The sequence below is a fragment of the Erpetoichthys calabaricus genome, chromosome 5, assembly GCF_900747795.2.
Source record: "Erpetoichthys calabaricus chromosome 5, fErpCal1.3, whole genome shotgun sequence".
In the NCBI taxonomy this organism is placed as follows: domain Eukaryota; kingdom Metazoa; phylum Chordata; class Cladistia; order Polypteriformes; family Polypteridae; genus Erpetoichthys; species Erpetoichthys calabaricus.
The window spans coordinates 112792957-112805696 of NC_041398.2; the positions used below are offsets into that span (position 1 = coordinate 112792957).

The 12740-nt window shown below is 34.2% G+C and overlaps 1 protein-coding gene across 4 annotated transcripts in view; it reads left to right on the plus strand.

Annotated features, from left to right (window-relative positions):
- Positions 1-12740, plus strand: part of rbm47 (RNA binding motif protein 47) — an 87745-nt gene that overhangs the window by 47942 nt on the left and 27063 nt on the right. Inside the window, exon 1 of one of the 4 annotated variants that reach the window (XM_051928067.1) lies at positions 10659-10798. The exons of the other annotated variants lie outside the window; for them this stretch is intronic. The gene's annotated coding sequence lies outside the window, so the exon portion shown is untranslated. Of the gene's footprint in view, positions 1-10658; positions 10799-12740 lie in introns of those variants that run through there. 4 annotated transcript variants of the gene reach the window in all.

Here is a 12740-nt window from a genome sequence, read left to right on the forward strand (position 1 = left end):
GAGGTTCGATTCCCATAAGGGAGTGCAGTGAGTGTGTACGCCTGATGAGCCCAGAATTAGGGCGAAACACGTGTCGCGTACTCTTTGCATTATTTGACAGTAAACTATTTCAACCATATATAATAACCGGGTACTCCGGTTTCCACCCACAGTCCAAAAACATGCAGGTTAGGTGCATTGGCGACTCTAAATTGTCCTCTGTGTGTGTGTGTGTGTGTGTGTGTGCGTGCGCCCTGTGGTGGGCTGGCACCCTGCCCAGGGTTTGTTTCCTGCCTTGCGCCCTGTGTTGGCTGGGATTGGCTCCAGCAGACCCCCGTGACCCTGTAGTTAGAATATAGTGGGCTGGATGATGGATGGATGAATGGAGATATATATATTGAAATACTATATAATCAGTATTACAGACCACTTTGTTTTTAAATTAGTGTTTGTATAAGATCCCACAAAAATCTTTTTTGGAGGTAATTCATAATTTCACATCCAAATAACACATATGCTTTGTTATTTGTAGTTTATTTAGTACCTAACTTCTAAAACTATGTAGTCAATGACATGAAATTTATCCTATAAACTAAAGTTAATATTGCCTTGTATAAAGCATAGTGTGCATTGGGATCAATGAACTGTTTATTTAAAATAAAAAACAATCTAAAACTCATGAGTGATTGTTTTTCCTTGAAGATTTTAAAAGTAGCAGTAACTACTGGTTCAAGACTTATTAAAGCAGGAGTCTAATTTACAATAAATTACATAGTCTTTACACTGTGTCACACTAACTAAAATATATTATACATGATATAAAAATATATATTGTTAATAAACTCTTTAATTTGTTAAGGACATTCAGTAGTGAACAATTCATTTAAAACTCTAAACTTCTTAATCATCTAAGTGACTTGAATTTTAAAGTGCTGCATAGAGGTTTTGACATTTAATTTAAATTGTGATTTTGTAAACCATTTAATTGTACGTGCTCATACTCAGGGCATTTTTAGAAAAGAAAGAAAAAAACTGAAAAACAGTTAAACCACACTAAAAATTCTGCATTCCTCTGTCCCACAGGCATTTTTCAAGGTTAACAACAATGAATGTATAATTTTCAACTTTCTGTAAAATTCCTCTTATCATTTCTCTCTTCCAGATCTGGAATATTAATGTTATCCAAACCATAATTATTTGATGTTCCTTCACCATAATATAGGGTCTTACTTCATAACTTTTCCCTATTACCAATTTTATTTAGTCCTTTAATACTTCACTTTATGTAATTTTACAGCATTTATATTGACTAGTAGAGTATAATAAACAATATTTACTTTGCCAGGTCTGGTGGCCTTAGAAAACAGGCAGTACAAATGCACTAATACCTAATTACCTTGCGAGTATACTGGGGGAAAGTAATCCGTTGTAAACTGGTGTTTGTTTCCCTACATTAAGCACTTTGGGCTACATTGCTGTATGAAAATGTGCCATATAAATGTTGTTGTTGTTGTTTTTGCATCCAAACCGTAATCAGATCCCACTATTGCCTTTTGTATAGTGTGTGCATAACTACCAGAAACTTTGCAGCAACAAGAGCACATTAACATGATTCATATAGACACATGAATTTCCTTGTATTCTAAAATACAGATATGCAGTAGCTATGCAACAGATCAGTCTATGAATATAACATTAGACAAAAGAGTGCAGCTTCTGTTTATTTTTATGTAATATGAAATGTGTGCTTGACACAAAGATATGGTAGAAACCTCAGAAAGTTGGGATGAGCTCTCCGACTGAAATTCTGTACAGTGTATCTCTACAATATGTTGCAGTTTAATAGCTACTTAATTCAGTCAGTCAGTCATTGTCCAACCTGCTATATCCTAACACAGGGTCATGGGGGTCCGCTGGAGCCAATCTCAACCAGCACAGGACGCAAGACAGGAACAGATCCCGGGCAGGGCACCAGCCCACCGTAGGACATACACACACACACCAAGCACACACTAAGGACAATTTAGGATCGCCAATACCTAACCTGCATGTCTTTGGACTGTGGGAGGAAACCCATGCAGACACGGGGAGAACATGCAAACTCCATGCAGGGAGGACCCGGGACACTACCACTGTGCCACCGTGCCGCACTAGCTACTTAATTTTGTAGGTTAAATATCATCTCCCTTTATGTTGTACAAATGCTTTCTATACAAGTCAGCTAAACCATGGAGCATTCAGGTGGAATACTTTTCCTTGTCATACCCACCATCTAGAATTATACAAACTTTTATTTTTTTGTTCTTTCCTCTTTACCGCATTTTTGTAGGAGACTTTGTTGACTTCCATTTTCCAATTAAAGAAATCTATTTGAGAGATCAGTGTTACAAAAACAATGTTGTAAAAACAGCTTTAAAGTTTTTGCTTGTACCAGCAATCTAGTTATTTGTCATTTACTGACGATATGGAAGAGATGTAGGATATATAGTATTTCAGAGAAGCTCTTATTTGTTATCCCTAGACAAAATACAGTAATTGCTTATTTCAGGCTTTTTTAAGCTATGTAGTATTCATTCTATGGAAAATGCTAGGGACTGTTAGTTCCCCTCCAGAAAGGTATGCTTTATCAGTCGAAGATCTGATATCAGCCTTCAGATTTGCCTAAAATTAGATCTGTTGTTTTGATTTTGCATGCCTAAAGACTTTAGGACACTGCCATATCTGGTTACCCTCCATCACTTACAAAATTCATTGATCCATTTATTTCTAAGGGAGTCAAAACCTATTCTGTATCACTAGGCTTAAAGCAGAAATGAGTCCATAATACACTGGCAGTACTCCTCTGAGTATACACATGCAGTCACTCACAATTACTTGTAATGTTACAATTTGGTGCAGCAAATTAAACCAAAATGCACCTATTTTGGATGTAACAGAATAACCGCACCAACAGTGGGGAATCTTGCAGACTGAAATAGGCAGAACACAGATATGAATATAGGGCTCATGTTCGTAACTAATTACATTAATAAATAGGAAAAACAGTTTGATTAGAGGTTGATTAGCTAAAACATTAATTGATTTTAAATACCATAAATCGACCTAAGTAAATATACAGTCTGTTGTAGTGCTATTTACAGTAACTGCCATTAAATATTATTTCTTGTAATGCATTTGATAAAGGTTTCAACTGAGGAAAGTATCTCAAAAATAAATAATGACAGTAAGGTTGTATATTTATCAGCGATTCTTATATGTAATGTTTTTACATCCTATGGCTTTTTCATCTTTCCAAATAATGAATATCTTTTTTGAATAGATGCATCTGTGATGTTTTCTTACTTGCTGTTATACACTGCAATGGTTTAAAAGATTAGAAATACAAACGTTTTGCAAAATAATTTCCAGCTTGGATCCGGGATTTTGCCAAGTTTGCTTTATCCAACTTCCAGATTAAAGCAGCCATCTTTATTTATTGAATAAGAGACTGATACTGCACATGCATTATCTTGTGCTCAACATAATGAGTGTTTTTTAATTACATAAACATGACCACAATTTGCATTGGTATACTGTCTCATACCTAATAATACCTTATAATGAAACAAAAATTTGGCTTCAAAGGTTCTTTGTATGCCACTCCATTTTAAAAGGCATCCTGTTCTGATTCAACCGGTTTCTTTTTTTTCTTTTGTAATTTAAGGATAATCTCAGCAAATTATGTATACATTGAACCAACAGTATTTTTTTATTTACAAAATTGTATATTTAAAGTGTTTATTAGTTATTATTTCTTTTTCAATTTTGTTTTGTTTATACTAATAAAATATACTATGAATACCACGTAATAGTATATATCCTTACATGCACTATATTGTGAAAAATAACATTTGTTCTCTATAGCAGCAAAGGTATTTTCCAAGGTAGCTTGTATACCACAGTTATTTATTTGATTCCATGACCCCTACAAAATGAACTACATTTGAAGATACATTCGAGACAAATCAAGCAGAGCCCACTATCAGTATTATTTGCAATATGAATTAAATAACAGCACTATTCAGCTGCAAGATACCTATCCAAATATTACTGTGGTACAATTTGAGCAGTTTTATGTCTGTTTGGGGGTGGGTGTTGTTGTTTTTTTATATTTATTTGGTGAGGGGGGGGGTTCTGTAAAATTTAAATTATTAGCATCATTTAATCCAAGATGGCAAAGTGGTCATTAAAATAGCTTTCTATCTGTCTACAGTAGTAAATTAAAATTCTGGACCAGGCTTTGTCTGTGTACTGTTTTGAGTTTCTCCAAATGCGGTGGTTTCCATCAAGTTCCCAAAGGTGTGCAGATCCAGGTCAGATTTAATAGTAATTCTAAATTAATCTTATGGTACATTAATGTATCCTGTGATTGGCAGACTCCATGACATTTACTTGTGGAACCCAGGATAGGCTTTAGATCTCTCTGGTTTTCTACTGGCATTTTGGGTTTTAGCTGTCTTGCTCCTAAGTGGTTTAGCAATGGTGTCTGTACAATACTTATGAGACTTCAGACCTCCGTGAAACATAAAGTGAAAAAAAAGTTTTACTTTGTTATAGACACATGTTGAAACATAACCAGGCCAATCTGTGGTTGTATTAGCTGTCTTTGAGGGTATGCTGTTTAAGAATAATCCAGTGCAACTTTAAAATGTGAAATTAGTTTTATACCAAAGCTGTTACCAGTCAACTTTTTAATGGCTTTTTAGCTTCAGCAAGTAGCATAACCAAAATGCTATGCTATAGTTTAATCTGATGTAGACATCTAAATGAGGGCATCTGTAAAACCACACACACATCCATCCATTTTCAAACACTCCTGTTGTTAGGAGTGACACACCTCATACAAAAACATTCTACCATAGGGAACAAATTAACTTCCAGTTGCCAGTTAACCAAAAATGCATGCTTTAGGAAAGGGGAGAAAAACCAGAGTACCAAGAAAAATTAATATAGACACATTGACAATGTAAAAACTCACCAGTGACAGTGACTAGGTAAGAATGCAAACCTAGGGCTCTGCAGCTATGATGCAGCAGCATTAAACGGTATGTCTAGCTTCACTTTATAATATTTTTTTTAGTGTTTTCAACATTAAAGACAGAAAACATTACATATATATACATTTTCACTATTAAATTAATGGCAGGTTTACCAAACCATACTTTACCAGATTAAGCTTGGTAAATATTCATCACAGAGAAATTTCTGAACTTACATTTATTTATGCATTTATATTATTTCCAATTTCATGCATATTTAATTAGACAAAATTTCAAAAACTGATAATGACAAAGAATTGTCTGTTAATGTTAAGCCTCTGAATAGAGGGGATTCCATGAGGTCATGGGAACAAACATATTAAAAGCCAGTAGGGAGGAGCACTGACCAAATGACACAGTGATCACTCACCTGACCAATCAGCTGATACACTTCAATTTCCCCTCTGAGTGTTAATATGTTTGCATCTTCTGTTTCTGTTCCTTGTGTGTTGTTTGCTAAGAAGCTTTTTTTTTTTTTGTTTGTTTGTTTAGTGAGGTGAGGCACTTTTTGAGAGGACTTCATTTTACTGTGCCTTTTAAAAGTGACTCAACACAATCATAGAAGAAGTTTACTGTATGTACAAGAAAAACAATCTAGAACTGAACAGAAAATGTGTATCATTTGAAACTAATCTGGCTCCAGTGGTTGTTTCTTTACATTAAGCAGCATGATTATCAGTGTGACCTAAAACCTACAACTTCTGATAAAAAAAAACTTGCAACTTAACCATTCTTTTTGACTTCAATAATCAAGCAACTAATATAATGTATAATAAATGGTACGGAAAACTTAACAACTTCATGCAAGACTCATTTTTTTCTTATTTGTTAGTAATTACAGTACAAAATAGGCCCAAGTAAAACTGTGGTTAATAAGGGTGACACAAAAACTAGACTGCAGCCTTACACCACTGTGTGGATTAAAAGCAAACACAAAAACAGGTTGTACCCTACCCCCACTCCAACAATCAAATTTTCATTTTATTAAATAAATGGTATTAAACTAAATATTTTAAACTAAGTTCAGAAAATGAGAGCTCAATAGACAGGGTCAAGAGTTTCTCTGCAAAAAAGGCAAACAGTTGAGTTAATTATTAAGAGGCTATACTGTTCTGTCCAATCTAAATCTCAATTAAAGTGAAAGTCAGCTGTTTCACTGAAATCTTTAAATGTTCCACACTTTTAGCACATGGTCACAACTAATCCTTAAAAGGACTTGTATCTTTTTGGTCAATGGTTCTGTAATTTATATTATTCTACCTAACAAAGATCAAAAGAACAGAGTTTAGATAAACAGTAAACACTGTAACTGTTTGTTATAAAGTGATTTGTGCATTGTGCACTTGCTTGCCTTGCATAGTTCTACTGAGGTTCAGCTGCTTTAGGAACTGTAAACAGAAAGCTGTATCTGAGATGTTTGCAAGTTGATTGTCACCAATAAATGTGTTGCTTTTTGTTACTGTTTTGTGTGCTTGTTGGTTATAATGAAACCTAATAACTATTGAAGAATAGTTATTCTAGATAGATACTCAGGCAGTGGAAAGATCAAGATGTAGAAGATGCCAGGCAGATCATTCAAAGCCTGAAACTTGAACTGTTAATAAAATGTATAGCAGTTGTCAAGAGAAACAGAAAACAGCAGTATATGAAAGATAATGCAAACAGCTCAAATGTCAGATTCTTTATTATAGAATGTGAAAGGAAAAGCATATTTTATTAATTTTTAATGTAATACATTTTAATTTTGTAGTACTTGTTTAAATTTAATTCAAGCCTATTTACACTTTTAAATCTATATTTCCACCAGCTATTGCAACAACTGGCATGGAAATGATGAATTGTGACTACAAAGACATGAGTGGAATGTCTTCAATAAATTGTTTCCTGTTCTAAAATTGCCAATTTTGCTTTGTGGATAGAAGTTGAAACTGGGTTATAGAAATGTTGCAAGTGAACCATTTTTTCCACACATAACTAATCTGAGCACAGTGGGTAACACTGCTGTCTCACAGTTCTGGTGTCCTGAGTTTGACTAATGCATTCAGACGTTGTCTGTGTGGATTTTGCATGTCCATCCTATGTCTGTAAAGCTTTTCCTCCGCATACTCCACATTTTCTCCTTTATTTCCAATGATATTTAAGGTTAGGTTAGTGTGCCTATAAGAAAGGTCCTTTGATGGACCAAGGCTGTTTTCCTGCCTTCCACCTAGTGCAGCCAGGGCAGGCTGTCGCCTCCTACATCCCTGAATTGGATTCCATGTGTTTGTGAATAAAATGAGATGAGTCTAACATGAAGGCATCTTTATTCATTTTTATAATAAGTGGAACAGCATTTTGAAGCATGTATAGTGTTTTAAAACAAACCATGCAAAAAGACAAATCTTGGAATATATTCATTTGTAACACTGCATGGTGCCCCATCTAAGGCTGGTTACTGCTTTGCCCAGAATGCTGCGAAAGAGGCCTTGGATCTGATGATCCTGAATTTAAAGAAGCAAATTAGAAAACAGAAAAAAATTAAAACAAACTAAAAAATGCCAAAAATGGCACAATAATATTATTTCAACAAAAATTCCTGTCTATTTTTATTCCTCTTGTCTTTTTGCAGATATTTCCATAGAACCATTTCTTCGGATCATTGTTGTAGTGTGGTACATTTTCATTACTAAATGCTTTTTGTTGTTATAAATACTAAATAATGAAATGTAAATAATTTCAGATAAAAATGAGTACTTTTTATCATTTCAAAGAAATATTAATATTTAATAAATAATATTTCTGAAAATGACAGAGTACAGAGGACTGGTTAAGTGTAGAATAGTGCAGAATTCTATGAAGAAATCAGCTAAAGCCAATGTCAAATTTCACAACCTATATTTGTTGGATACAGTATATCTTATGTGCTAACTGAAGTTGCTGATCTTGTTGCTGAACCCTTTCAATTTACACAACTGAAAATCGCTGGGCATGTCATATTTAGAAGCTATGCGCCAACGTTCCAGTACAATCATACTCATCCCTTTTTTGTGATAGCCAATAACAATGTTGCCTGATGAAGCACTGTGTGAAGGGTTAATAGGTATGTCACATTCAGCTGCAATTTCTGCAGTTGTTTCTTTATTCCATTGTGCTGTGGTACATAAAACACATTTAGACAGATGAGTTTCCCTACTGTTTGTGAGGTCTAAAACAGTTGTGTTCCTTATTCCTGTCGTCATTGCTGCATGAAATATACTTCCAGGTGAACACTCATTGGTTGTTAGCTCCATGCACAAAGAGCCTGCCTCTATGAGTAAAAGCAAGATTTTACTGGAGGTAATCATGGACCAGTTGGAGTGAGTCACTCGGTATGTCACATTATGCGAGTGGCTTCACAAAAGTGCATTGTCAACTGTCTCCAACTCACTAAGATTATGCAAATGAATACTACTACTGAAAACCGATGGAAAATTTGCATAATGTGATATCACCAAAGATTAAGCAGAAGCATTTTGGAAAAAGAAGAAAAAAAGAGTAAGGTAGTACAGTGGTTCAGGGGATAATAGTGCTGTCTCAAAGATCCAGTATCCTGGGTTTGTATCGCATGGAGTCTATATGTTCTCCTCATGCTTGTGTTTTTTTTTCCTCTGCATATTCTGATTTTCATTCCATGTTTCATAAACATGTATAATAGGTTGGCTTGAGATTCTAAACTGGCTCAGTGTGTGTATGCTCAAGATTTCCTTTTCATGGACTGAAGCCCTGTAGGGGGTTGTTTCGTATCTTGAGGCCAGGACTGGCAGGATAATTTCCAGGTCTCCATGACTCTGAATTGGATTAAATAGGTGTGAAAATTATATTTTCCAATTGGAGTAGTGTAGCACAATTGTGAAAATCATTGACCCTTTAGAATTCACAAATTTTGAATTGTTTGATGTTCATATATTTACTTCCAGTTTCTTTATGAGCATTATATGAAATATTAGGATGTTTTACACCTAAAACTATGTCTTTATCAATCAGACTTTTTTGTCTGGTCGAGCTGCTTATCAATAATCATCACACAAGGTATATGTACAAATATAATGTAACCTTCAGCGGGTAGACATTGTATTTATAATAAAATGAATAATAATAATAATATGTGAATCTTTGAACATTTGCAGAGTTTTTCAATCTATTGGCAAAAAAAAAGAAATGAGGGTGATGGTTAAATGTAAGTAATTTTATTTTTTACTGCAGAAAATTAACTGTAAAACACTTCAGAGACAAGGAAGCACCATTTAAATTTGTCTAAAATCAATGTTATACTTCCAAAAAAATTGTCAGACCAGGACAGTGGGGGATGAAATATATACAACATTCATATACAGAAGTTTTTAGAACAATAAAAAACAAGATAGAAGTTTGCCTGCTCAGATAAAAGTGAAAAAATCTATCAAAATGTGTACAAACATCTATCGCAACTCTCAACTGGCAAAGGATTCTCAGATTGGCTTATGGATACTGTAGCACATAATACTGTGAATTTGTTCTTATTTATTTGTAATTTGTCCAAACATATTTTAGTATATGTTTTCATTTTTAATGTTTACTCCAGAGTGGCATGACAGTGATGTAAATTTTCGCATCCTCGCATGTCCAAGTGAATTCTTGTTCTAAGTAAGACAGGCTCTTGTCTCCCCATAATATAAAAGTGGTTTAAGCAGGTTTAAGAAATTATATTTACTTCACAAGAAGAAGTGCAGCTCTGTGACACAAAATGTAATTAGAACATATTTATTATTTGAATTATGTTTAAGAAAATCTTTCTAATTATACTTATCAGTCAGCTCTTTTGTAAAGTTTTGAAATAGAAAGACTTTGTATAATATGAAAGAAAAGTATTTTTTTCCTTTTCTCATTCCCGCTGACTTCTTAATTTACCCGCTGAACTGAGAACCTCTTTGGCTTGCAAACAGCAAATGATTGTATACACCCCCACACACCCCCCCTGCAACCCATGTAACTTCTAATACCTAGGCGCTTTTTTCTTTTTTTGTTCCTGTTCTTAACTGCTGGAGAAGGTGTGTTATTTACTTAGCTTAAGCACTCCTGGGACACAGTTTGCCGTTGTTATGTACGCATTAACTTTTACTGTTATGAATCATGTTATTCACCAGTCCTTGGCCTTTACAAAGAAATGTATGCAGATAAACATATTCTGAAATAAATCTTTTAATAGCGGCCAAGGAGCTTCCAATTCTTTATCCACAAATAAAATCAATATAAGTATAAATAAATGGATATGCCAGTCTTGCCTCTAAATAACAAATATGTTTTATTGATTGATCTTTATGAACTGTTTTACTAAGGTTAAATGTAGCATGATATGATAATATTTGAATACTATTACACTAAAGCATACTTTAAATATTGTTAAGAAAAAGATTGAGAAAGCAGGCATTTCTTTGCTGGAAATGTCAAGCTTAAACTCCTCTGTTTTCTGATTAGATCCTCTGAAAATCCATTAGTTACAGTCGGGTTACTGATTAAGATCTGACCAGTCATGGATTAATTCAGCAGGTAGCAGTTCTGCTCCACCCACCACCTCTCCTATCCCTAGATTGTCCCAGCAAATAGTTTCTCTTGAATCACAATAACCTTTGAGTACTGGCCAATAAGATGCCTGTGACTTTTACAGATCAGGAAGGAAAAAGTTTGCTCTTGTTGAATGTGTCAATGTGAGCCAGCCACGCTTGCATAAGGACAACTTGTTAAAGGTACAGTGCCACAAAATTAATGTTGCTTTTTTTACTTGGTTTTTGCCTGTTGTTTTTTTAAAGTAGCATTGTTATTGCCTAGATTAAATAGACACATTTAGTTTTCTTTTCAGCGTCCTTTACTTAATACTTTGTTATTTTATCCTCACAGGTAGAGAGTCAATGTCCAGATTTATTGACAATGTAGAGTTCAATAACTATATACTAAAAAAGAAAAAAGCATAAGAAATATATGATTTCTTTGTAAAGAAATGCATCTGAAGGGATTGTAATTATTGCCAGTAGACTTTGTGAAACAGAAAAGAAACCAGCACTGAAAAGATGCTTTTGAATGGGTGTATCTACTGACTGTAGTATAGGGTTTATAGTGTCCCAGGATTCATGTTTAACTGTGATTAGTTATTAGGCCAGTATCTGGTTAAGTTTTTTTTTTCTTTTTTGACCCAGCAATATTAATAGAAGCTATGCTGAATAAAAATGAACATGTCTTACCTGCTGATCTGATGATAGAGTGAAGTTCCCTGTAAAGCATATATTTTGGCTGCAAGCTTATTACTATTTATTGTACATAATGCAATTTTCTATCAATTTTCTGAAGCCAAACACCAAAGAATATAAAGTTTAAAAACAAAGAAATTAACTTATTAAATCCTAATATGTATTGTTAGGAATTGTGACTCAGTAGAAGCACTGTATCAATAAAAAATATTAGAATAAATATGTACATATTATTACAATGTTTATCTCTTCATGAAATAAAATAACTAATGTTTTCCAAAATATTTAAAGCCTCATTAAAATATTTGTGCGCTCTTGCAATATTTAAACAGTTTGTTCCAATTACATAAGTCATAATATCCTATGGTCAATCAAAACTGCTTATAAAAATGAGTGACTTGGAAAGATTGTGTCAGGCAGTGCAGGGAGTTTCTACTCTTTAGAGTTGATAGTATGCTGAATAAAACATTATGTTGTTTAAAGGCGGAGTAGCAAAAGAATTTTGAACTTTTAACTCCTTTTGTACCGTGGTACACTTTCAAATAAAGGAAATCATACCAGCATGTAGGCCACATTGAAAAAGTAGTAGTACTCTTTATTTCAAGTTCATAGTCAAATACTTTGCTATGACATTTAACAAAAGGTATTACTGAGATCTTAATGTACTTTTTAGAGATACAGACTTTTAACCTTGGCTGTGAAAACAGATAATGAAAAGAGAATCCGTGTTTCATAGAAACAAAACAGTGAGTGACCTATGACATGAGTAGGAATGTAGTCTGATCAAAAGATTAAGCAAGATGTTTTCAATTGGTAAAACAGCACATTATTAAATATAAATATCAAAACACTGTACCAAATAGTCAGGGATCTCTTTTTAACATCTATAAAAATGAATGAACCTTTTTCTTCTTATCTTCTTTCTTATCTACCATTAGCCGACACACCCCTACCAATGTGGCCAACTTCCATATGTTAATACCATTCCATAATTTTAGGGGTCACAAACAATTGATTGTGTTACTGACATACAATTTTTGTTTACCGGCTCCTATACAGACATGGCTGCACACACTGGGGCAGTGAACTTATATTACCAGATTGTCAAAACATTACATCTCTCTATGATATAAATGTAACACTAAGTATTGTATTGATACTAGTGTGAAGTGGAGTAACTGATTAGGTAATAAAGCTAAAAAACAATATTTAAAATTCATTTTCTTATGAAGTGGTAAAATTAAAAAATATTATTTGAAATTGGGCGGCATGGTGGCGCGGTGGGTAGCGCTGCTGCCTCGCAGTTCTGAGACCTGGGGACCTGGGTTCGCTTCCCGGGTCCTCCCTGTGTCTGCGTGGGTTTCCTCTGGGTGCTCCGGTTTTCTCCCACAGTCCAAAGACATGCAGGTTAGGTGGATTGGCGATTCTAAATTGGCCCTAGTGT